The following is a 27,913-nucleotide window of genomic DNA, read 5'->3' on the forward strand; positions in this document are numbered from 1 at the left end:
CCGTTTTGTTTCAAGAAAACCGAATAATGGCAAGGGTTACTTTTCGATTACCTATTTTATACGACCTGAGAACCTACCAATTGTTGGCGAAAAGTTTTCGTGTAAAACTTTTACTCCCTATTTAATTGTAAATCAGACTTTGTCTTACCTTTATAAAGCATAAATTAGTTTTATAACGGCAAGGACTATTTTTTTGTTAGAGCTAGAAATCCTCCCTATAGTGTTTATAAAAATCGAACCAAAAAACGCCAACTTTTTTGCCCTTACCTCATAGTTGACAGCAATTGATTTTTATTTTGAAGTTATTATGAAAATGTCTTATTAAATATTATAACAGATCAAAAAAATTTTCAACGACTTACATTTAATTTGGCACGAATAATTATATATTTAACCCTTCCTGACACTGAAGCGTCTTCGTTTTGAGCACTAAAAACTAATGTTGGTTAAAATTAATGTTAATGTTATTTCTCGTGAATTTGTTTGGCTATTAAAATGTAGAACATTTTTTAATCGCATATTTTTGAAAAATATGCCTTCAAAGTTTATTAAAATGCACTATTCCTCATTTTTCATTTTATATATGTCGATTTGAAAAAACGTATTACCAAAAAAGGTATTTATAAAACTCGATAGTCGTTATAGAACTAAAAGAAACGGGAAAACCAATTGAACACTATTAGTTTGCAAATGTCAATTAAGCAATTATAACCTCACTTTTCAATTGTTTTTTACAGAAGTGTGTAGAATATTTATTAGGTGCTTTAAAATTTATAAGAGTTTTGCAGAGTAAATTCTAAGACCCCTAAAAGTAAAAGTTTTATAATAAGGCTTTTAAGGGGTATAAGATATTCGCTATGCGTTGTGGATATCTCGCTAATCTAATAACTATACGGTTTCTGCAACAAAAACAAAACTGTTTCTTCGACGTTAGCGTATCCCGCTATAACCTACAAATACGCGTTTTCATATTTTAGCTTGGAAAAAATTTAATGCCGGGTCGTAAAATTTTATCTGTATTCGCTTCGGATTACCGAACGCGGTGGGGAAGATAACAATTACGCAGCAGCTTGCTTTGTAATAATTTTTAAAGGCTACAATTTTCGAATAAACGAGCGTTAAAAGGAGACGAGTAAAAGTGTAAAGCAAAAGTCGCCAGTTAGGTAGCAATTTAGATTTTGTTTCCTTTCATTATTAATAGTAATAATAATAAGTAGCCTTTATTATAACAAAAAAAAAACAATATACAATATTAATATTTTTCAAAACAAAGTAAACAGATAGCTCAAAAGCGGCGCAGTCTAGCTTTAAATAGCTACTCTACCGAATAATTAATAAACTGCGCACTATTTATTGAAATAAAAAAAAGGATGAACAAATAAAATATGAAAAATGCCTGCATAATCGGAAGAACAACATAACTCTACTACACACTACAGAAAATTCAATTTGAGATAAAGAATTTGATAACTCAATATAATCCCTTTCTAATAACATAATTAGTAACACATTATTAGGAAAACTGTAATTGTAACAAAAGATCTTTGTACCTTTTCCTGTGACAAAGAATTATAAACACGAATTGCGTTGAATGATCGAAACAAGGCACTCTGATGATGTGGCATCGAGTTTATGGATAATTTTCATAACGAATATGTTGAAAGGAAGAGCTCTTCTTTGTTCCATTTTAAGCCAATTAAGGTGACGATATGCAGCAGATACATGGTCATATTTTAGAAGACCAATAATAAAACGAACACAAGCATTCTGCAACCTTTGAATACGGCACTTACACTCGTTATCAATAAAAAAACCAAACACTACATCACAGTAGTTGACTCACATAATTGTTTGCTTAGTCCAAAATTTAAATATGTTTATTACTATATAAGATTTTTAGTGAGAAATTTGCCTTATGAAAGATATTTTTTAAATATTCACGAAATCTTAGATCACAATTTATGATCACCCCTAATTTTTTTAATGTTATCTAACATTATATTAATATTTTGTTTAAGGAGCTTAACTTTATTTTTATTTCGATGCGATTTTGATGGGTTTGGCTTTAAATTATGGTCACAAAAAATTTCACTAATCCTGTAAAGATCTTGATTCATAAATACCTCTGCATCGCTACTATTAAAATCAAAACAGCAATACAATTGAATATCTTCGGTATATGCCTGAACTTTGCAAAAATTTAAAGATTCTAATATGTCAGAAGTGTAAATAAAAAAAAAAAATAACGGCCCTAAAATGGAACCTTGGGTCACCCTAGAGAAAATTTCAATTTCTTTCGAATATCTGCTATCACAGTATATTTTCTGATATCGATGTGAAAAATACGATTTAATCAGCGTGCGTGAATTAGAGGAAAAACCATAGAAATTCAGCTTGGAAATCAATAGGTTATGGTTCACCGTATCGAATGCCAAAGCGTTTGTTTTTCTTTTGAAATAACGTTTCGTTTTTTTTTGATAGAATAAAATTAGGAATATACAACTTGGAACCGATATATAACGTTTTTATAACGTTGATGATAATTTTAATTCTGATTGGAAACTTTAGTATTTGTCATTTACATTATGAAATCTTGATTTTGGTTTCTGTTAGGTAAAGGTTTAAAATAATTAACTAATACATAATATTATAATGCAAAAATATATAAATAAAACTTATTCAGGCTGTTCCATATTTCGAAAACAACTGAACTTAGAACTAGAGCAGGGGAGAAAATGACTAAAACAGGCACAAGGAAAATCTGGTACTTATTTTTAAGTTTCAGATTCAGAAAATTCTCGTATTAAGGTACAATCTTAATATCATTTTTAGTACCGAAAAGAGTTGTTCATGCTCCTGAATGCTTCTAATTATTTAAACCGTCGTATCTTCTAAGCATTGGATTGTTTGAAAGGGAAATATGCAAGAGTACAATTTTGTGTAGTTTAATTATTTCATTGCATTGTCTCCTATTTGTATTGCAAGCGTTGTAGCAGCGGCCATCTCGCCCTCTCTGGATCGGTTCATAACTTATGGCATAAGTATCGATATATACAGGGTGATTAATCAAGAAAGATCAATCTCTATACATGATTGTCGGTCGTTTCGGAGGTATAAACTGTCCACCAGTTCCAATATTTAATTTGACTCTTTTTATTACTATATTTTGTTACTGTTAGTATTACTATTATCAGAACGCTTATGCACACTATTTCTAATAATATTTGCAATGGCAATGGTTGTTCGATAGTTTTGAAGTTGTTTTATAAGTTAATAAGTGTTTTTTTTTTAAGGAGGGAATTATAATTCCCTTATCGTGTGCGCAGCGTCATTGTTATACGTTCGATGTGCTCAGTCATAATACTTTGTTGTCCAGGAGTTCCAACTTAGAGCTTGGTCATTTTTTATGAATCACCCCATTTATATGCTTTTGTTGTGGTATCTTTGACGAACCTAGAAATTTGCGCGCGTTTAAAAGGAATCTCGGGAAAATTCCAATTAAGATTACGAGCGCCTCACTTACGCGATTAGAAAATGACATTGGCAATTTAGTCTGTTCCATGTAATTGCGTTCCGGACCCTCGGGGGGGCTTTTGGCTTCTTCAGATATTTCAGATATCGTATAATTAGCATATTACCCGCGTATTGCGTTGGAAATGCCCGTCGCGTATCGAGATTACCCCGTAACGCTGACCTTATCTAATATTATGAAAATTGATACATTAGGCACAGAGTAAACACAAGGGAAGTGTGTAGATAATCAGTCTTTTGTGGTCGTTTTCGATAACCTTTAAGCGTTGGGTTATTTTACAAGTTTCAATGCGTAGAAAAGTGGTTACTCTTAATTTTCAGCGAATAGAAATAGAATTTTCAAAATAATCAGCGAACACACCTTTTATCTTCGTATAGACGTCATAATATATAGCAAGTCGTTGAAAAACATAGTAAGGATATTAATTGCGGTAATGAAAAATCACTAATTTTTTATTGTTCGTTGCTCAATAAAAAAAACGTACTGACTTATACGAAGACTACAAAACAGCAAACACTTTAAAATAATTTCAATGCACCGAACTGGTTTTGTCTGATTTTGAATCTTTTTTTCTTCGTAACAATTTTATAATGGCTTAATATGGCTACAATTTTGTATGCTTGTAGTAATGTGTATGCCCTGATTGATAAAGATGTATTTCAGAAAATGTAAAGGAATAGAAATACTAAACATGAACCGTACTTAATATATGTAAATGTACGGTTAAGATAAGAGGACGAGCACGAATATACACATTGAAATTTTCAAATCTAAATGCTCACTTACAGAATAAAATAATTTCCACAGCTAACATATTTATTTCATAATTAACATTTTTTTGCCTAGATTATGGTGATCTAAGATAAAGTAATTAACTGATCTAGTAGAATTATTGTGAAGATTGGAGTTTTTGCATTAGCAATCGATGCAGGGAGGAATGATTTTTTTTAACTTTTTTGATAAACAAGAAACATAGAATGATGTTAGTCTCACCAAAATTATTATTTCTAAATGAAAATAATAATTTTAAATAATAGGTTCTCTGTTCAAAATATCTCAACAAGGAAAACTTGGACAGGTGACTTACGTTTTTAATAATTCCAACTATCGACCAGAGCTTTTTATCGCTTAACTAACGCGACAAATATTTACCAATATCTTATCTTATCTATCTACACTCGGTAACCGACATCCGCAACGTTTTAGGAACAGATGCTTCGTAAAATTACATATGAAAAGTTTTCAACGTGACGAAATTTGATAGATCCATTTATGAAATATGAAAAATATCGTAAAAGCTCAGTTTTACGCGAAATTTAACAACACTGACGAAACGGGACTGGCAGGCAGGAACATTCATTTCTATTTTTTAATTTTCTTCTCTAGAATATTAATAATAATAATAATAATAAAGTACATTAATAAATCTAAAATAATTTTTCCCACTGTCAAATGGTTCATCGACGTTAATTAGTCGACCTAACAGTGGTATGTAAAATTATGCAAATATGCGGTGATTCAAATATTAGGAGAACGGTAAAGCTGGTTTTACGCAAATATTATTTAGCAGTTTGATGAACTTTTCTTCGGCGTTCTTCTGCCAAAATTTGGAATTTATTATAAGTCGGTGACGCCGGTAATTTTCCCGAAATTTAATAATTACTTTAGCGGCAGATGGTCGCTGATAAATTCATCTGAATTTCGTGCAAGATACACACGCCCAAGAAACGAAAAATACATCATAAATAAGCTTGGACAAACTTGAATTTATTTCATATACTTAATGAAATTGACACGGAATATGTTTTGTGAGTAGTGTGTTTGTTGACCTGTGCTTAAAATAATCTTCTATAGCTAGTTAAAATATATATATATATATATATATATATATATATATATATATATATATATATATATATATATATATATATATATATATATATATATATATATATATATGATTTATTGGTAAATGAAACCTTGTAATTGAAAGGTATAGGGGAAAAACAACTAAATCCAAAATTGATAAAAAAAAACGTTGCTTTTCCAGCTTTTTCAGCACACCATTTGCTTGAACATAGTTTTTGTTTAGTAGGCATAAAATCCACAGGAGCGAAAAACTTATTGAAATAATAATCGAAATTTTGTGAATTTTGGACTCAATTTTTGGACAATTGGAAAATTGGGCTTAAAGCATAATGAAATATACAAAAATGTGTACTGAGTTTAAAATCACTATTAAATTTTATTTTCAGCGACTAGATGTTTGTTAACCACGCTTAGGTTGAAATGCAAAAAAGAGTGTTTTTTTAAATAAAAAAAAAAAAAATAGCGAAACTTTTTGAATTATGCTCACAAGATGCTTATAATCCTGCGTTTTTGTATTAAAAAAATTCTGTAATGGTCATAATTTCCAGCTTTTTATTTAGTATTCTTATCAGAGAATATTTAAATTAAAAAAATGATATAGTGGATATATTAGAAAATCTAAAATGCTTTAAATATTAGTTTGATATTTCTCCATATATTAGGAATAGCATAATTATGACTATATCTTGTTTTCTTTAGAAGAAGATTTTGAGTTTCCAAGATGTAGGGTTTGTCTGTTCAAGCTTGGTCTTTTAAAATTTAATCGACCCCTTTCAATGTTTTTCATTTAACTGATATTTTGACATCCACTGACGATATCAGTCATTGTTAAAAGTTTCGTGTTATATTTTTGGTCCTAACAAGAATTGAATGCAATAATATTTGAAACGATTTTTTTTGTTAATTCCCCTTTTTTCTTTTATTTTTTTTTATTTGAGCAAATATGTTATAGTATAAAAAAATTGCGGTTTACCGAATGAAAAAAAAAATCAATACTCGATAATGCCATATAGTTTAGCGGAAAATTATGCTAATAATTATTTCCTGATACATCTCATCTTCACGGAAGCCGTTAAATGAAATTTCACCGCATAATAATCATCTCGATGCCCGTTTCAAGCCGGAACGCCCGACACCACCGACCTTGGCGGTTGTTCCGCAACTCTAAGGTCGAAAAAAGCGGCACTAAATCATAAGCGGTACCTTGCAAATCCCGAGGGTTGGCAGCGTTGGGGGTCGGTCTCGATTGACGAAGTGGTACCACCGGTGGTGAAAATCGTCGCAGTACTCCGCGCGAGGTCAGCGAAAAGCTGACGTTTCGACACTGACACTTAAAATAATCTGCAACACTGCCCTTGGCCTTGGCCGGACTCGGGTAGTACTGTGTGCACTTGGACCGTTTGGAGTACCTGGGTGTCTGAACGCGATTGCCGCCACGACGGGAATGCCATCAGCCGGTTCGGTACTGCTTCTTTTCCTTTGAATCTTCTCGCTAGGTTGTATGTGTGTGTGTGTATTCTTCGGGCGACGCGGAAGATCGGACGTCGCGGTGGTGGGGGGCGCGTTTCGATACGCGGTGGTAGTACCGGCAGGTGGAGGTTGCGAAACGATCGATTGTGTGTATTATGTATGTGCGTTGTACCTGGACGCTGCTACCGGGGTGCCCGCTCCGACTGTCGTCCGCTTCTTCGCCATATCTACGCTTCTTCTTCTTCTTCTTCTTCTTCGTCTTCGTATTCTTCGGCTTGTACTTTCTTTTTTTTGCGGAGGAACGATTAAACGATTGCGTAATGAGGAGCGTCAAGGGCGCGGTTACGCAACTTGTAAGACGCTGAGCGATAGTAATGAGCAGCTTTATAGAGGTCCGGGACAAAATTCACGGAGGATTATTCTATTCATTCTATTCAATCAAATTAAATACAATGAAAATATAAATGTATAAATTATTGTACAAAGTACAAAAACCAAGTCATTTTAATTTGTAGAAAAATTCTAAATCTACTTAAATGGCACATTCTTACAGTTGTTGTGCAGCATTAATATTTTTAATATATATAAACATAAATTGATTTAAATTGGCTGAGAATGGATGACCGTAGAAATCTACATTTTAGTTATTTTTGTTCCTTGATCCCACCTCTATTATTAACATTTCGTTATAACGTACATAATTTAAATATTAGAAGTACTATTAAAGTTCGTCGTTCTTTTTCGAATCACGCAGTAAATTGTTACAATTCATTGCCCAAACACTGTTTAAGTCTCAGACACATATATTAAAAAATTATGTCACATTTGTCTGGTTCAGTAAAGTAGCTTTTAAGCTAGACTGCGCGCGAGTTATCGTGATAAATTTATTGTAATATACTCTTTTTGATGATATATTAAACAATAAAGGGAATTTATTATTATTATTATTATTATTATTATTATTATTATTATTTTTATTTTGATTAATATTATTATTATAAGGAGCAACTTTATTCAAAATACTGTTTAGACCCACGTCGGAAAAGGATTTTGTAGAGTAAAAAGTTTCTGTCCCACTTGTATTTGAATGTGGGATTTTAAAGTGTAATTTGTATTGCGAAACTCCAATTAGGTAATTTATAAAGACATTTTTTCCATTAATTAATTAATTAATTTAAATATGAGAGTAACTTTAAGAAACGCCTGTGAACATCTTGAAACGACGAGTTTCCAGAGCAAAATAAAGTAATTTTAACGCTTCAGTTGATATTAACGACCTTGAATTCCTACTAATAAGCCCCACCTTTTTCGCAACTAAAGAAACTGTCAAGTTTGTATAATTAGCAAAGCTTACTTTTGGATTAAAAACAGATCCATGGTGTATGCAAACCATGTTTAACAAAATGTCATCAATGAAGTAATTATAAGCAATATTATTCCTTTTCCTCCTAAAAGTGAAAACTTTATATTTAAACACATCTAATGACAATTGGTTGTTTCTGAACCATTGTGCTTATATGTTTACTTTATTTCGCAATCCATTACAATCTTCCATTTTTTGTCTAACTGTGTCAAAACTCAGAAACAGACACAGAATACCAATAAAGAATAAAAATAAGCCTCATACAGGCTCGTACAACGTACCGGTGTGCCATTCAAAATATTCTAAGTGGACGCTTCTGTAACATTTATGAAAAGAAGTTAAGGAAGAAGTACGGGCAGCAACAAACTAACCAAACTCTGGTAAAGCTGTTAAAAATTTCTCCATTTCTCTGAAAATTAATAGATTACATATCATCCGTCACTGAATTTGAAACAAGGAAAATCACTGTTTATCACATCACATCACAACAAAACAATTAGGAATATTACTGCTTCGTTACTGTTTAGAACATGTCGATCTTCTAAATAAACTCGACAAGTATGGACTGATAGGACCACCATTGCTGCGACTGAAAGCTTATTATTTGGAACACAGAACTCAAGTAGTTGCTATTAAAAATCAACAACCAACTTTTTTTTTGAAAAACTCCCTATTGGACTCAGTATGCCGCAAGGTAGCATTCTTCGGACCTTGCTTTTTAGAATTTATTTAAATGACTTCCAATCTCTGATTTTAACTGAATAGTTAGTCATTATCAAGTACGCTGACAACCCTAACCTAATAACAAAAATAAAACGTTTCCCGAAAATGTTAAAATAACGCCAAATATTGCAGGCCTACAGAGTTGCTTTGCAAAAAACTGTCGACATCTTTTTTCCGTGGTTGGTACGTTTGGGAATATTATTATGGGGTCAATTAGATTGCACTCAAAGTTGTCGAGCACACACACACATAACAAACTATCAACTTGTCCAAATTCATCAATAGTGTAACAGGTCCCGACCAGGAAATCATTTAGTGTTTTTGTTAATACTGGAATGCGTATTATTTGTGAGTCTTAACCTATTAGGCGTGGAAAAATGTGTAACCGAGAGGGAAAAAATATAGTGGCAATAGTGCAACGAGCTGCGAATACAAAAATATCTAAAAAATCGCGGTTTTATTTAGAACTAAAAAGAATCAAAGAAGGAAGCGATGTTCTTGCCGCGTTAAGCGATTTCCGAGAAAATCGAAAGCATCGAAGATTTATTTTTATATTGTTGTTCGTTCGGGTCGCGACTAGCGGTCCGGCTCGTATCTGAATAATGCAAATACGGTATTTTTTTCACCGCCCCGGATCCCGTGCCTTATGGTTTTACGCTGGTTGTGGATTTTAGCGGATTTTCACGGCACCGCAAATGTAAGTTTTACGATACACACGACTTTCCTGCTTGTGCGTTATTTTTACTTTATTGAAAAAAGAAAACGAAAATTTCGTACCTCGGCTTAATAGTATTTAATTTATGACTTGATTCGTGTTAGGGTCTTCCAGCTCTTCGCCTTTCCCCCAGGAGACGCGAAATTATGGTTTTTGGCACCATTTGATGTTTTAATAAAACTTTTATTTTGTTTATATTTGCCTGTCAGGTAATATATTGAAGCTGCCATTTTTAGTCTGGTTTTGCTCTAAAGCTTGTTTATTCGGTGGTCTGTGAATTAATAAGGTTATGGCGTGTTTAAAATCCAATTAAATCCAATTAAAATGGACTCTAGGGGGCGCAACATCTACTGTGAAATAGAAAAAACGCGTTTTCTCAAAAATATTCCAAATTAACCTATATCAAAATTAGTTTTAACGTAATTTACTCTAGATCAGGAAACTGTCTTGCTTTAACTATTTTTGTTATTTCGTCAAATTAAGGGTGGAGGAAGGGTCAAATGTTGGTTTAGAAATAGTTGAAAGTTGGCTACTCCGATTTCGATGAACTTAGTTTAGTTTTAAACAGTATTTATAGGGGCTTTGACGATATTAATTTTTTTACGAATCGGTAGGAGGCACTTCATGTGAAAAGCAGCTATTTTTATGATTTTCTCGAAAATTTTAAATATAATGGTATAAATATTTTTAGCTAAGATGGAAGAGCATAACAAAAAGCCAAAAAGTGGTGGAAACAGCATGGCAATATCTCTTTTCTCCTTTGAGATATAAATAAAAATGTTTTATTAAATATACTTTTCGATCGCAGTAGTAGTAGTACCAGAGACGACAGATATGACCTGGAATGTTTATATTTTCTACCAGAGTTAAATTTGATTTTCTCAATTTAATTATTATAGATCGCCTGATCTAACGTGCGCAGATTTTTATTTGTGGGACAGAATTAAAGATATCGTCTATGCAACAATGTTGAAGTAGAGTCTGCTGCTCTTTATTCACAGAGACGGCTGCAGGATGGAAGCCATTTTGAATATTTGGGGCGCCATTAATGATTTTGTTATTGTGTAGTTGGATTTTGTTTAGTGTCAGTTAATCAGTGTTAGGTTTTCTTTATTGTTAGATTTTCTTTAGTGTTAGGTTATGTGTGAATTGAAATAAGTTTATAGAGTTCATACATACATGCACAGAGCAATTATTACCCAGCCCAGACATCAATTTATTAAGGTATTGAGGCTTTGTTTTATATATAAAATAAAATAAAAGTACTATCGAGCCATTATTTATCTGTTCCTGTATATTTTTATTCTCTTTCAACCTAGCTAAAAATACTTATACCATTATATTTGAAATTTTCGAGATCATAAAAATAGCTGTTTTTGACATGACGCGTCTTCTACCGACTCGTAAAAGAATTAATGTCGTCATATCGACATGCTAGTCGAACCTCCTATATATAGTTTTTAAAACCAAACTAACTATTCAATCTAACCCAATATTTCACCCTTCTCCCACCCTTAATTTGACGAGATAGAAAAAAAAGTTGTAGGACTAACGGTTCGAGATATGGCCGGCGTCCTTTATTAAAAAACATTTTTTTTGGTCGGTTGAAATTTACGAAAAAAGGTTATCTATCTGGTTATATTAAAAATCACACAGTTCACAAACGTCGAGATAGCTGAAAGTTTCTCTTTCGTTTTCGAAAACTGTCAAACAGCGACGCAAAACTCGAAAAACCTTGGGGACTTCGATGGACGGGTAGGCGACGAACCTCAGAACCGAGTAGCGGTCGAATTTTGAAAAACATCATCCGCCTCGATCCAGATCAAAGATTAATTTTTTTTAACAATGTGTCACAAAACAGGTACTCCTGCTTTAAGTAAAAACGATACTGTTTTTTCATTTTTTCTCGGTTTTAGTTGACCGATTTATTAAAGTTATAATAATAATAATTATTATTATTATAATAGAGAGAGAGAGAGAGAGAGAGAGAGAGAGAGAGAGAGAGAGAGGGAATTTTTTAAACTTGCTCTCGTTAAATGATATTTAAAAAAATGTTTTATATATTTCGTTACTAGTTTTTAAGATACCAATAGCAATCTGGAGCGTTTTTTTTTTAATATTTAATCAGAAATGCAGTTGGCGCGAGACCTTTTTTTCCCCGTCGTGCTACTTAGTGTCGTCCACTGCGACAGACGTAAAGGATGCATTTTTTTTTTCGCGCAACGAGTTCCAAGTTTTCCACTTAGTTTTCAATGGGCAACGCAGCGGCGGGCGCGCAGATATTTGAAATCTTTTCGCCGCGGGATATATTTGTTCAGGCAGAGTCGGCCGTAGACCCCATTATCTTATAAGAAGCAAATATTTGCTTCCCGGCGTTAAAAAAGTCCGAGGATCAGGGAATGTAAAATAAGTGGAATAGCTGTAGCGAAGACTGGGAGCGTTTTTCCTTTTCATTAACGTCCTCGTGTTTCGGAATCCGAGCCTGTGTGCGTGTGTGTGTTTGACCAGCACTTGTCAATTGATGTTGCGGCGAAATTCGCCGCATCCACCATGCACGGTCGAAATCCCAGGAGTAAAGTATTTCTTTAAAAAATTCTACGTTTTAGTTTTAAATCTCAATAAAGTATAAAATAAAATGTCGCTCACTCACTCTATTGTTAAAAATTGCAATTGAGGAAATATTTAATTTTTTTCGAGCTATTTTCAATAGCTACACAGTCGGCCACAGTTACTTCGAATGTTTGAAGAATTATTTGTTATTATTTCATTTGGAATTTTAGCAAAATCGTTATATACAGGGTGATCCAATAGTGGGATGAGGTTTAAGGTTTATTTAAGTAAAAATATTTCAAAAAAAGTTTTTCTACTCCCGTCTGTAAATTATCTAATTACACAACGATCTAGCGTGTGGGAAGCGTCACTTTACCATGTCAGTTTCTTTACCACGGATCCAAGGCACATTTCCGGGATTTTACCGCACGGGTTTGGGAGCAATCGGTTGTTTTGTTGTCAATTCTGCCGGGCATGTCAGTAAATGTGTTCGTGTTGTTTTGCAAAAATGTAGCCATAAACTTATACACAGTGGACTAGTCGGTGAGTAAAGTGCCATTAATAATTTAAGTGTCGCACAGAAATTTTACTTACCGTTCGCATGAACATAACGTTTTAAAATTGTGTTTATTCCGTTGTCTATATATAACCAATAACACATCTCTCTGTCTATCGTACACAGTGTTAAAAAGAGGCAACAATAGCAGAACCGATCAGAGCGATAAACGAATAGGTTTAACTGCAACTAGTAAATATTTTGTATGAATGGTAGGAAATTTAGTAAACCGATAATCTATTAATATTTTTAATTTGTTAAATTGTGAATTTTACGTGACGGTCCTAGAAAAAGTATAGTACAAAGTAAAATTAAATGTATAGTATAGAGTAAAAACGTTTGGTAAACTCTTTATCTCGCTCATTTGACAAGCACTCGCTCCGCTGTGCTCCGCTCGTGCCAAATAAACTCGTGAGTCAAATGCCGTTTACCGCACTTGTTGCATAATATATTATTAACATGTGCTTTTTGTTGATACTTAATGTATATATTTTCTAAATAATGTATATTATATAGGATTCAAACTTAACTTACATTTTTTAAGTGTGGCCTCAAATTTTTTGGTAGCGTAATATATGCTGACTATCATTTTATAAAATAAATAAATATTATAAAATAAATCAAAAGAGAATACAACATTTTTTAACGAGTAAGATGTTAAGATATTATACTTTGGACGTCGCATTAGAATTATATCACCTAAGCAAGCAGACAAAACATTAATTGTTACATTTTAAGCTATTTAAAATGGAAAAAAATCTAGTAATAATTAGTTATTGTTGTTTTTTCTTTCTTAAAATGTATACTTTTGGTCTTATTAACAGTTTTCCATTTTTGCTGAAATCTAAATAGCAATTTCTAGTTACGTACTGTTAATTGTGAGTTTGACATCTTAAAGACAGTATTGAAAGCAACATTTTTTAAGTAATTTTTCGTTTAATCCCACTTCAAACAATAACTTAACTTTTATCGAATGCGTTACGTCTAAAAAATAAATATAAAATGTGTAATTTTTTTTTTCAGCATTTTTAACAGAAGCATTAAATTTTATATATTTATTTTGTAAATTAATATAGTATTAAAATATATTTACTCGTGCATCTACTTGCATACTTACGAAAGAAAGTTAAAAACTTAATTAAAATCTGTTAAATCTTAAAACGGTAAAAGAACTGTTACGTATAAAATTTGCTTTTGTATTCACGTAGACAGGCACAAGCAGATAACTTTTATTGTAACTTTTAAATATGTCTTTAGACTAATAAGAAAAATACGTTTTTGACCTCTTTTAGAATTCCCTACGCAAAATTTGATATATTTTTTTTTAGTACTTGGTATACTTGGCTAAATTTATCGAAATCTGACCAAACATTTGCATGACTTTTCTGCCATTATGCCATCCACTTCAAAACCATTTAAAGTGATTCGGAGTGCCATTTGAAAAATATAATTTAAAGGCGAGGTAAATTCAAAAGTCAACGCCTTTAGAAATTTTGCGAAATATGGCACTTTGGGGAAAAATAATTATTGTTTTTCCAATGCATTCTTGTGTTTTTCGTCTTTTTTTTATAATGAGATCTTTTGATAATTAGTTTTTCTCTTTGCCGAACGTCTCTGTTGCTGTTAAGTTTTGCGTTTTGCGATTCTACGTGCAATTTAACGTTAATTAGAGGTTTTTAATGTTCAATTAACATCACGATTTGAGCGGTATATTTCTGAGCTTTTAAATTAAAAAAAATATTTTCGCCGTACATCTTTTAACTCGTCAGTTTAAAAATAAGTAACTATAATAAAATTTTATATAATGTATATACCGATAATAATGAATCTCTAATCTAATAAGTAAAATGAACATGACAAAGCAACAAATAAAAGTTGTTAAATAATAACTTACAACATTTTTGATCGTCTACTAATTAAAATAAAAATAAAACCATAACAAAAGAACTGATTACAAATGGCATAGCAGCGATTAAGAACCAAGGAGCAATAAATGAATAAATGCGGTCAAATATTAAAGTAAAAATTATAATAATAAAAATGTGTTGCATCTTATATTTAAAATAAATATAATAAACCAATAAAAATTGAAAATAAGTGAAATAAAAGCAGGAAAGTAAAATAAAAATAATAAGTGAATAAAACTGTCAGGAAATAATGTTCTGTTTAACATTTCGGGCGCAATTTTGTCGAGCATTCGAATAGCATTTGGCTGCCCGCCTAGCAGCAAAAATGATGGGAATTATGCAACCTAGAAAATCGTTTTGTGCAATAAAAGCCGCACAAAACACACACAGGCGCCGTGAAGCTTCGTCGGAACATGCATGGGATAAAAAATGATGAATTTCTGTGAGAACTGATTCAATTTGTGAAAGATCCGCAAATTTTATATGGTCCCGTAATGATGGTTATACGATTATTATGTCCCAATTGGTTTCAGCGGCTGCCCGCGAAATCCGATTAATCGTCTCTAATCTCGCGAGTTATGAGGTTAATTAAGAGCGTTATTAGATATCGAATTTGTACATACGTAGGTCGGTAAACAGTGTCAACGCGGAATATATGTCCGACAACGCGGGCAGGCAGCGTTTAGAAATTATTGGACCTTATAGAGATCCTTTTCTAACCTCTCTCTTGTGAAATGAAATGAAATAAAACATGAAAATATATGGAACGCACTTTAAAACAGTTTGAGTGGCAAAGAAGTCGTAAGAAGGGTTAAGCTAAGAAATTATTAAAAAATTTGAAAATTAAATTTCAATGTTCGAAAAGTTGCAGGATTTGCAGGAAACCTTACAAAACTTGTTTGTGGAAATTAATTGAACTGTTATAATTTAACGAAGCTAAATAGTAAATTTAAACTGCAATTTTTATATAACAAGTACTTAATAAACGAGTGACTTAAGAATATTACTAAATGTGCTGCATGCCATACTTTTTCTACGACCATTAGTTTTTGGGTAAATTTTTGCAAGACAACAGGAATACATTCACTGACATGACCGGCAGAATTGACAAATGTCAAAATTTAAGTCGTGCGGTAATATCTCCGAAAACTATACTTTTTCTTCGACCGTTAGTTTTCGATTATAAACGTTAAAATTCAAGGCGTGGGAAATATCTCCGAAAACATGCGATTGCTCCCAAACCCGTGCGATAAAATCCCGGAAATGTGCCTTGGATCCGTGGTAAAGAAACTGACGTGGTAAATTGACACATTCCCCACGACAGATAGGTAATTAGGTATTTTACTGCAGACAGTTAAAAAATATGCTTTTGAAATTCCGCTTTATTTGTATATAGGTTTTAAAAAAATAAACGGAGGTCTATGGATCTATTGAATTTTTTTAGAATATATTTAGTAGGTATTTATCCCTAGGGAAAAACTTAATAGCATCATATTTGCAAATCACGTATTTATTTTATATTTTCGCTAATATATTCTTGAAACGACCGGAGAAATTGCGAGAAAGGGGTGGGAACAAATTTAGGAAGAGATATAGATAGCGATTGAGGGAGATTTAAAGAGAGAGGGAGAAAGAGAGAGAAATTTAAAGGGAGAAAGAGCGAGAGATTTAAAAAGAGAAAGAGCGAAAGATCGAGAGATTGAAAGAGGGAAAGAGCGAGAGATTTAAAGAGGGAAAGAGCGAGAGATTTAAAGAGGGAAAGAGCGAGAGATTTAAAGAGGGAAAGAGCGAGAGATTTAAAGAGGGAAAGAGCGAGAGATTTAAAGAGATAAAGAGCGAGAGATTTAAAGAGAGAAAGAGCGAGAGATTTAAAGAGAGAAAGAGCGAGAGATTTAAAGAGAGAAAGAGCGAGAGATTTAAAGAGATAAAGAGCGAGAGATTTAAAGAGAGAAAGAGCGAGAGATTTAAAGAGAGAAAGAGCGAGAGATTTAAAGAGAGCGAGAGTTTTAAAGAGAGCGAGAGTTTTAAAGAGAGCGAGAGTTTTAAAGAAAGAGTTTTAAAGGGAGAGAGACTTAAAGAGAGAGAGACTTAAAGAGAGAGAGACTTAGAGAGAGAGAGAGAGAGAGAGAGAGAGACTTAAAGAGAGAGAGACTTAAAGAGAGAGAGGGGGGGGAGAGAGAGATTTAAAGGGAGAGAGAGATTTAAAGAGAGAAGGATTTAAAGAGAAACAGAGTTTTAGAGAGAGAGAGAAATTTAAAGAGAAACAGGTTTAAAGAGAAAGAGAGATTTAGAAAGTGATTTAAAAAGATAGAGAGAAAGGTGTACAGACAGAGACTTATACTGGGAGGCAGAGATTTAAGAAGGAGAGAGAGCTCTAAAACAGAGAGGTTTAAAGAGAGAGAGATAGAGAAACAGTATCTAATTCGTGGAAAACGAATCTGTAATGGCGTGCCGGTAAATAAAAGAAGCAAACGTAAAAATATCAAACGGTTCGCTAATCAGACTGTGAGACTTGACTGATTACCCTATTACCTTTCACGAAGGTCGGAGCCCCCCTCGCCAATTATTCAAACGATGTCGAAAAGAGAGCACCGGCCACTTAGCACGTTTAATTATGCAACAGTAAAATTGATTTAACATTATGGTCTCCCGGTTATGGCGTATTAATCTAGATGAAATTTTATATCTTTTAACGTGGATGGGAAAAATGACTCGAACAGACGTATTTCATGTAGATTATGATGTCGGGGCGTATAAATAACTTCGGTTTTTGTTTTTACTATTTGCCTCGTAAACGTGAGCTATTTTAAGCTTTGAGATTAAAATTTAACATTTTTAACATTAACATTATAAAATTGTTACCAGCAGATAACTCCCACAACAGAAAAAACAATACATTTTTCAGTACTGATTTTTTGTTATGATGTTAAAATTGTCTGGATAGTTGTTAGAACAATACTTTTATGTCATTAACGAGGACTAAACTTCAGCCCATAAAAATATTTTAGAAAAACCAAATACTCTGATTTTTGCGGCACATTTATTTCCAATTTTACAAAAAGGAATGTTATAGAGAAGTCGTAACGCTCAAAATCAGTTTTTGGGAACTCGCTCATTTTGCTGACGTTTCGCCAATCATCCTGTTGACTTCTTCAGAGCTTAACTGAAACTGGCTCATATTATAATCTGTACCTGCTTATATATTGTTTGAGGGGGGCAGAGCTAAAGGAGGAGCATAAATGATTCCCGTTTTGGTGAAGGGTAAAAACATTTTAACATTGTTGACTTCATCAAATGACGAAAATGATGTTATATATGGCGTCAGTAGGACTTAAATTTTGACCTACTAATATCTTAAACAAATGATGTCATTGAAGTGACGTCTTTTTTAAAACAATTAATTTCGTAAATTTTAGTCATTTAAGTGTAAGTATTTTTTATGTCAACTTAAAGTCGGATTTTGGTCTTAATGCCGAAAAATATAACGATTTTTAAATTGTTTTTTTTTTGCAGTGGACATAAAATGTCTTTTGCGGCTGCGAGAAATGGAATTATATGTAATGAATAACGGTGAGCGTTTCTTTTATTTTTTTTTAAGGTGGCCATAATATACAGGGTGCTCCACTAAAAAATATACATTTGATTTTCCACATATTTACGAATCTCCCTGTACATTTGAAAACAATTTTAAATTGTTTGTTTAGTCTCGTCTATAACTTTTGTATTTATCATTTTTCTCTGAAACAAATAATGAACCAGAAACATATTACTTTGTCACACTCTAGATATATTTTCTTACATCATGGTTTTAAATAGAATAATTTGATAGTAGTTATATATCTGGAATGAATCAAGTCATCAAGACATTCGGAGGTCATTTTTTGATGTTAATAATACATCCTTTTTTTGACGACAATTTGACGTATTTTTCGGACCAGCGACCAATTACGACTCGAACATGACGTCACTTTGACGAGTCTCTGCCTCCTGGGTGCTTATTAATTTCTATAGATTCTCGGATTTTTCGTTGGTAGAAGAATTTTAGTTCTCTCTAATAAGATTAGATGCCCGGTTTCATGATTGTGTTCGGCAACAGCTAATGAGTTTGTCGCAGTTTTAAGACTCTTTCATGCTCTATGAGTCTAGTTGATATTTTTCGTCCGGTGTCTCTCTTTGCCGCAGAGATTTTTCGACAATCTGGTCTTGACGTTATATTTTTTAAGAAATTTTTATATATGGTCAGTGATGTTTTCAATGTAAGGAAGGTCAACAGTGGCAAGTGTGGGGTTGCTTTCGAACCCATTGTCTTTGGAAGATTGTATTTTGTGATGGAGCGTTTAATATCTCTAATTTGGAAATTATAAGAGAGAAGGGTTAACTAACTGGGCTTGAGATAGTTTTACGGCTCTGCAAAAAAGAGAGTTGAGTTTTAGGAATGAGGAATTTAGTCGAAACTAACCAGGATATCATTTGGATATAATTTAATGGTTTTTAATTGTTTAATTAAATGAAATGAATTAAGTTCAAAACTATCAGTTTTCGCTCTAAAGGGTTTTGATATAGATGCTAGATATTTTGCTAGGGAATATATTGGAGAACCACTGGTGCTGACAAGGGCAATCCTGGTTTGTGAATAGCAAGGAAATTTGGTTTTTCTATTATGAATATAAATTTTGTAAACCCATTTAACCGACTATTTTTAAGAGACATTTATTGTTATTTATTTATTAGAGGCTAAGAATAATAATTGTCACTATCCAAGCAAAGTTTAGGGACGTAACAAATTAATATTGAGAGACACTAACTATCACCAAAGCAAATTTTATTAACAATTTTTTGCTGCTGTGTTTAGTGGTCTCGAAGGATTCGAAAATTTTTTCGTCTAGCGAAATATCTGGAATAATTTTCTAATGGCTTCTTATAAAAAAAATTGCCGGCCTTCAATAAAATTTGTTAAATCATTGTATATATGAAACACTAGTGCATATATGAGAACTGAATTGCTTTTTCATGTGGTTTACGTTTAGCAACTCAGATATTAAAACTGATTTACACTTACACTGCTTAACTAAGTTCTGTATAATTTTTAACTTTTTCCTTTAAAATTTCTTTTTTTTTATCTGCTGTGTAATTGCTTGTAAAAAATAAAATATTAAGACAAAAAGACTTAAACCGATTTTGTCTTTTATAACGCAGATATAGCTCGACACCCAATAACTCTCTGTATTTTTAATACGCCCAATTCATATTGCAACGAGCCGTTCGACCTCGCGCGAACGTCCGGAACAAAAAATCGCGCATTCTTAAACTAACGCCGTAATAAATTCCGGAGGCTGGAGAAATAATTTTCCCGGAACGGAAGGCCGGGCTCGCGGCGCATCTCTCCTTTTTTACCTGCCGTTTCATTATCGGTTGAATCATATGATTTTAAATGGGTGAGCTTTTTTATTAATTACGGAATCTTCTCCCATCCCATCCTTCATTTCATTTATTCCATTTTAATTATAACCCAAGTGCAACACATTATTTAATGCCTGTAATTCAGTCTCGCGTTCTTTTTTTTTTCATAGCGTAACTCCTTTTTTTTTTGGTGTTTCGATCACCGCTGAAACGCGCTCTCGTTCTAAGTGGCTTTTTTTTGTGACGTTTCGAAATATTTCGCTGTGGTCGTTAGAGCGCCATCGCCCCGAGCTTTCTTCCGGTTTCGTAATAGTTTTCGACAGTACGGTTTGGTTGCACACGGATTATGGAAAGTTCGGTTTTCTTGGACCCTATAATAAAAAAAACCTAACCTTTGGCTTTTAAATAAAAATTTTACGGATTTTCAATCTAGAAGTTTATATATAAATATCTGAGTATAATCGTACTACAGGGTGTCCGGAAACTTGGAGGAAACGTTCAACGTGGTAAAATAATGGTAGTACTTCATGTAACAAAAATTCGAAATCCTAATATTTTTCGAGTTATAGCTTGTCAAAATTCATTTTTTTTAATTTTATTTTTAAAGCACGGGACTTAATTCTCAAAAGAATAAGCTGGTATTTTACACACGGTTAAAGGCATCGTTACAAAATAAAAGTGTTTCAGAAATCTGCCACTAGATGGCGCTTTACCTAGATCGTTTTTTTTTTCAATTTTTCCCGTATTTTATTTATTTAGAATGATATTGCAAAATACAACAGATTGCCTTAAGCAGAATCATAAATCCTCAAGAATTGTTACTCTTGTTTTAAGCCGATAAGTGTTATCGTTTATCCACAATCGACATTTTTATTCTCGCAATACCCCGCACTTCTAATTTACAGAAAGATAATACTGGATATCGCGATATGCATTCTGTTACGGAAAATCAAAGTGGAAATGCAGGCCGATATTATTAACCTACAGGCGACGTGCACAAAATTTTTCAAAACAAACAATTAATAATTTGTAGTAATTATTAATTGGAAAAATAGCGTAAGTCGATGCAATAACATGTTTAATTTAAGCACCATAAATGAGGTCTTATAAGATTTTTGAATGTGGATTTTCAATGTACAGGGTAGTCAAAAAGGCGATATCGAAACCAAATTCCTTTTGTTAAATAGAACACGGTTTTTTATTTATTTGGAGACAAAACGAGAACTCAACCAAGATCTAATTTGTTTAACGCAAAATATTCAGAAAGACCCATTACAATATCCAGACACCATTAACTTTTCGATAAAATGCTAATCGGTTCAAAAACCGAATTCTAAATTTTAAATATTCTAAATAATCTAAAATTTTCCTTTTTCGCTTTTGATTTTAAATATATATCCTCTTCTACCAATCCCCTGTCCGGAAAATAGCGTATTTAAATATTTACGCACTTGTCGAGCAAAATGGATCGGAACACTGTTCTCTGGAAACCAAATCGATCTATCCCGCATATCAGGGAAGAGTAGGAATTAAGTCGCTTCGAAGAAATTGTAAATATCAGGCTCCAGTAAGCGTTTGATCGAACAAGTAACACCGCAAACATTTATTTTTTGTGGATGTTGTGTATGATTTTCTTCCATTCATCAGAGATTATTCGCAGTCCAACACAGTTTAAACAAAACGTAGCTTAATCATTAAACGGTATCTGACGATAAAAAAATGGATTTTTTCTACTCTCGTCTATAAAATACCTACTTACACACCGGTCTAGCGTGTGGGAAGCGTCACTTTACCACGTCAGTTTCTTTTCCCACGAATCCGAGTCACTTCGGACGTTTCCGCGATGTTTTCGGAGATATTCCCACGCCTTGAATTTTGACGTTTGTGAATTCTGACAGTCATGTCAGTCAATGTATTCGTGTTGTTTTGCGAAAATGTACTCAAAAACTAACGGCCGTAGAAAAAGTACAGTATGCAATTTTTTAAGTCACTCGTTTATTAAACACTCGCTCCGTTGCGCTCGTGTCAAATAAAGTCGTGGGTCAAATGCCGTTTACCGCACTTGTTGCATAATATACTATAAGTTTGCTAATTCCAGTGAATTACAATAACAGTGACAAAAACAGAAATGTATAAAAAAAAAAATTACTAACTATAAAACTAAAAAAAGGTCGACGACGCCAGCGGGTAAAATGTAATGGGAGGCGCGTCCACAAAAACATGCTTTTAGAGATTTACGTATTTGAGTATGGGCGTATCTGCGTGAAGACTATCGATAACAACGAACTACGAAAAATAGCTAATACTCTTTTGTTTTTCCATTAAAAGTTTTTTTTTGGCAAATGTCAAATTGTATAACTGAGAGCCCGACATTCGAACCGCAACAAAAATAAATAACTTTTGAAAAGCAACCATTCTGTCCTTAAGAAGAAGTAATTAAAATTTCTAGTGCCATGAGGATGCAAAAAAAAAACATTGAAGTGCTGCGTAAGATATTTGGGTTGACCGAAGTTTAACAAACAATAAAATTATACACTCTCTGCAATTAGTCATATTCAGTATATTATTGCTATTTAAATAAGTTGGGATATTGTAAGTAAAACGCATACAAGAGTTTTGAACTTAAACAGTATAGCATGAGCTGTGTGAAGATTTAATGCACTCCCATGAACAACATCCGCATAATTAAACAAAGACAAGATGAGAGTATCGCACAAATAGTACTTAGTTTTAGCGGGCAGTACTTTTTTAAAATCGTACAGTTTTTTTAAACACATATAAGTATTTTTAATATCTTTATTAATCCATTATTGAAAAGCAAGAAATTTGTCAAAAATTACTCCTAAATTTTTAGTCTCTGTAACGATAGGTAAAAATTATTATATATAGAAGGCTCAAAACTCTTCGTTATTTGAGTTTGAAGTTATGGTCCATAGAATAGAATACACTATTTAAGTCAAGATTGACGTTTACTAGAGAACGTTTTAAGTCCTCCGTAGAGAAAGAAATGTAAATTTGGGAATCATTCACGTATTGTTGCATCACTGAATTTTTGATACACTTATTCATATCTGCTCATGAATACTAAACAATAAAGGTCCCAAAATTGAGCCTTAGTGAAATTGCTTTCTATTTTCAACACAATGCGATATTGTCATTAATCTTGTCGAAAGCTTTACTAAAATCCAAAAGAGTCAAACAGGTAGTTTCCCTTCCATCCTCATTGTGGAGAATTGCAAATCTTCCTGAGTTCTGTCTCCATATTCAATAAAAATTAAAATTTCAATTCTCTGGGGTTCATTTAGATGCGTCATATTCACTGACAGGAATTTAACGGTGGCAATTTAACAACTTTTATTCCTTTGCTCATAAAAAGTAGGAGATAGGTACATGAATTATGCGTAGAATTTGACGCAGAATTCGGAAATGGATTTAAAAAATGGTGTTCCGTTAAAAAAAAAGGAAATAGGTATATTTTCTATTTACTGCAAAAATCGCATTAAAAAATTGTGATTGACGTGTGCGAGCATTTTAGCCGTTTATTTTAGCTCATTCATTTTTTGACACTTTTCATCATATGTTGTGGTTACTTCGATACCGTACGCTATGCAATCTAGTAAGTGATCCTGAGAGCTTTAAAATCGATAGCCTTTTTGAATTCTTCTTCTGCATGTTAAGTAGTCTATTTTACGACTTGCCCTTGCAATCAAGCAAAAATGTCCTATTTTTTCGCACACTCTTGTGCTGTACTGACCCACCGTCGACTTTGCACATATTTCAAAATATTTTGGTTAGTTGTTAGATCACTTTGCTAGGGTTTTTTTGGTCATGGCACCTCGTTTAAATTTACATCCTCACAATTGAGTGATATTTTGCAACTTAGGTCAATGATTATGGCTCAACCGACCTGTAATTCTAACTTCGGCCATAAGTTGAATGTCTTGATAAAAAGTTTTCAAAAGTAATTAATTGTTCAGGTCACTGTAATACTATTTACAAAACTTCTGGATTCCTCCTGCAGGGGTGTTGTTGAATCAAACTCCCCAATCATCTTTATGGCTTGTACATAGCTTAAATGAACAGTTTGACTGAAGAAGCCAACAGGATGATTGGCGAAATGTCAGCGAGTACGATTCAACAACAACCGACGCATTAGGAATCCAGAAGTTTTGTAAATAGTATGTTTTCAAAAGTTTTGTCGGAGTGATTATGGTTATATCCAGTGTGGTGTTATCGCTATCATCGTCCTCTTTACTCTCAGCCAGTAATTCATGCAGAGTCAGTCAGCCAGAAAAAATTGTGTTATATGTTACCTCTACATCTCAGCCATTTCTAGAGCTGGTAACAGCTTCATTATAATTTTTGTTGTAATATTTTTATTTAAGCAACTAATTAGAATCACGAGAAGCTAACTTTTATAAAAAAATAAAGCGCAACAAACAATAGATCCACCGTATTACACATTGCAAACTAAATGTCTTAATATTATTGCTTAGCCGTGCCTTTGAAAACACAAAGCAAAATTTATACACATTACATTTTTGAACACCGTGCTTCCACGTGGGTACCTCTATTTTCAACGCTACAATAATTTTTAGAATATATTTTGTGAAAAAGAAACCTCTTTTCTATGTTGTTTTATATCGAATACCAAGTTTCTAGGTATTTTGCAATTGTAACAATAAATGTAAAATATAATTTTGATTTTTTTTTTCAAATCGCTTCTGCCGTAATTTGGAAAAAAGAGAACGCGTAAAACGGAACCCATCGGAAAGGGAAACGTTTCTGCAAATCTGCGAATATACGAAGATATCGTGGGTACGGCGAAGATAAGACATCTCCGAGGTGAACTTCCCAGGGACTTGTGCCGAAGTAGCGATCCGTATTGTGCATTTTTATGGCACCGCTCGCGGATAATGACTCCTCTATCTTAATATTTCTCATTAGTTTTATTGCAAGCGCATCGTTCGCTATCGTTTTTAGTCTAATTGTTCCCCGGTTTGTGATGATTTAATTGTATAGGGTTCGCTTCGTCTGGGGCGCGCCTTTACTCATCGAACACATTCTGCACGAGGAAAAAAAAATGGCCGTTGCCGTTCTGCCATATAGGAATCGCGAACATTATTACAAAATTAACAGATCAAAATTTGAATTGCCGAAAATATCAACCGTTGCGTCCTTGCTTCAATGAAGATTTTACGCCATTTATGCCGTCTTTAATTGAGAAAGTTTTCATTAATTTTTTTCAATTTTTTGGTATACATGATAGCTCATACCAAATATCCTTTTAGTCTTGCCAACTTCTAACACAACGTTAACAACACGTTACAAACATGTAAACATTTGTTACCTACATATAATTTAAACAATGTTTCAAGGCTTGATTTTATGGATATTTATTAACAACTCGATGTTATTTGCTCATTTGTCAATTATAACAAGGAAAAAACATAACAGTAACGTTCATTACGTACCCTAAAATCACTAGAATCACTAGAGCCGTCATCAATGTTAATAATAAGTGAAATAATCACCTGTGTATTACTTGGTCCCTGTTATATAACTCGTCAATTATTCTTTTCTAAATACCATAAGGCGGAAATCATTGTCACTTCCTGAGTTCCTAACTAAACCTATTTTTTCTCCTACAATATCCCCCATCCACTCACCAATCCGTTTGGCAAGCGTGGCGTTTTAGAGCCAAAAACCCTCAATATCAAATGAAATGTCAAGCTTCAAGACGAAAATGTCCTAGACAAGTAGAACAAACTGTTCACAATCTTGCACCGAGGATGACTTGGTCAGTTCCACGGATTCTGGAGGGGGACAGACATCTGACTTCCACGAACATAAGAGGTACATGAGAACATTCAAGTTAGTAACGTATAACGTGAGAACATTGTCCACCAACGATAAAATTATAGAGTTAGAAGAAGAACTAAAAAAAGTAAAATGGGCCATAACCAGAAGACCTGAAGAGCGATCAATAACTTTAAAATCAGGTCACATGTTATATTCAAATGTCACAAAGAGTGATCTATATAACACCGAGACGAAACAATAGAAGAATTCCAGGATTTTTACGAAGATTTAGTCACAACATTAATACAAACAAAATATTTCACTTTTCGTACGAGAGACTTCAACGCAAAATTAGGAAAGCAAATCGCTGATGCAAAGACGGCAATAGAAAAACATTGCTTAACCTGTCGATAATTTTCTTCAAAATTCTCAGTTGTATTTAATTGATAGCTAACACGAAAAATGAAATAGACTTCTTCATAACAACAAAAAAAAGATATGTAACAGCTGTAACAGTATTAAAATCAATTTGGCATTGGGAGTGATCATATAGCAGTGAGAACCACAGTATATGAAGAAGCTATAAACCGAGTCTTAAACCAACCTTTTCCGTCGGATCTTGAAAGTATGTATAATAAAATCAAAGAAGCGCTAAAAGTTGGACAAGAACAGTATTGTGTTAAGTGTGCAGGCACGACACAAGAAAAACTAAGTGCAAAAAACTAAAGAGCTAATAAAAGAAAGAAAAATTGAGAGACGACAGCACACAGGAGACTCAGGTGAACTTAGAATTATAAATAGAGAAATCTCCAAAGCAAAACGTGAAGATCAAAGGAAACAGACGATTGAGAAGAACGGAAATATGAAAATTCTTAGACAAAACCTATACGAGGTAAAAAAGAAATTATTAAACTAAAAGTCAAAGAGGGAAACTTAACAACAAATAGAGAGAAAATACTTTTGATAACAAAAACTTCTACGAAGAATAATATAGAAGACAACTAAAAGAAACAGGTGGACAACAAACTGGAAAACTCGAAGTAATTAACCAAGGATCTCCACTTATGCCAAAAATAACACCTGAAGAGATGAAAATTAGTCGACAATAAATGAAGAACAACAAGGCACCGGGAGATGACCAAATAGTAATAGAAGCTATTAAAGTAGGAGGAGAGAAATTACTAGAAATAATAAAACCAGTTATTTAAATTATGTTTGAATTCGAGTATTGTCCCCAAAACCTGGAACAACTACTCAACCGCTATTCTACTACACAAAAAAGGAGATATATCATTTCTTGTCTCATATTTATCAAAATCATCACAAAACGGCTAGAACAAAAATAAGATTGTTATCAAACTAGGGAGCAAGCGGGTTTTAGAAAAGGTTACGGACCAAATAATCACCTACCAGCTGTGATCAAAAAATGTATCTTTTGGTACAGAGGAACTATCTTCAATATTAAAAGCATTGGAACAGAGGCGTGTAGATTATAGATATACGAAGTTGTTGCAACATATATACAACAACGCAACATCCTCCGTTAAAATCAACGATTTAACGGAGAATTACAAAATTGAAAGAGGCGTCTATCTATCTCTCGCATATTGTTAACGATAGTCCTGAAATATGCTTTTAAGAAACTGGATTGGGACATAAAAGAAATAAATATCGATGGCGAATACCTGAGCCATTTGCGCTTTGCCGATGATATCGTCATTACAGCCGAAAGTTTAATGAAGCCCTCTAAATGATAAAACAACTAAAATAGGCAATAGAAAAAGTAGGTCTTAACAATAACAAAATACATAACTTGCAAGATTCAACGCAGTTTTGGTTTGGGATGGGCGGCATTTGGGAAATTGCAACATATATGCTTAAAGGAAAAGCTCTACAACCAATGCATTTTGCCATACGGCTCACGTTGACTAAAAAGTCAGCAGATAAGTTCAGGGTCATATCGCCCGCTTGAGTCACAATAGGTGGATCAAAAGTTTGATAGAATGGAAAACCAGAGAAAATAAGA

At 33.2% G+C, this 27,913-nt stretch overlaps 2 protein-coding genes across 4 annotated transcripts in view; one reads left to right on the plus strand and one right to left on the minus strand.

Annotated features, from left to right (window-relative positions):
• The window catches only part of LOC132702015 (uncharacterized), a 172,565-nt gene extending 165,750 nt beyond the window's left edge, over window positions 1–6,815 (minus strand). Inside the window, exon 1 of the mRNA XM_060670411.1 lies at window positions 6,605–6,815. The gene's annotated coding sequence lies outside the window, so the exon portion shown is untranslated. The remainder of the gene's footprint in view (window positions 1–6,604) is intronic.
• LOC132701893 (autophagy-related protein 16-1) overlaps window positions 1–27,913 on the plus strand; it is a 491,273-nt gene that overhangs the window by 175,876 nt on the left and 287,484 nt on the right. The window lies entirely within an intron of this gene.

The sequence above is a fragment of the Cylas formicarius genome, unplaced genomic scaffold, assembly GCF_029955315.1.
Source record: "Cylas formicarius isolate icCylForm1 unplaced genomic scaffold, icCylForm1.1 PGA_scaffold_5__7_contigs__length_24384050, whole genome shotgun sequence".
Taxonomy (NCBI): Eukaryota; Metazoa; Arthropoda; class Insecta; order Coleoptera; family Brentidae; genus Cylas; species Cylas formicarius.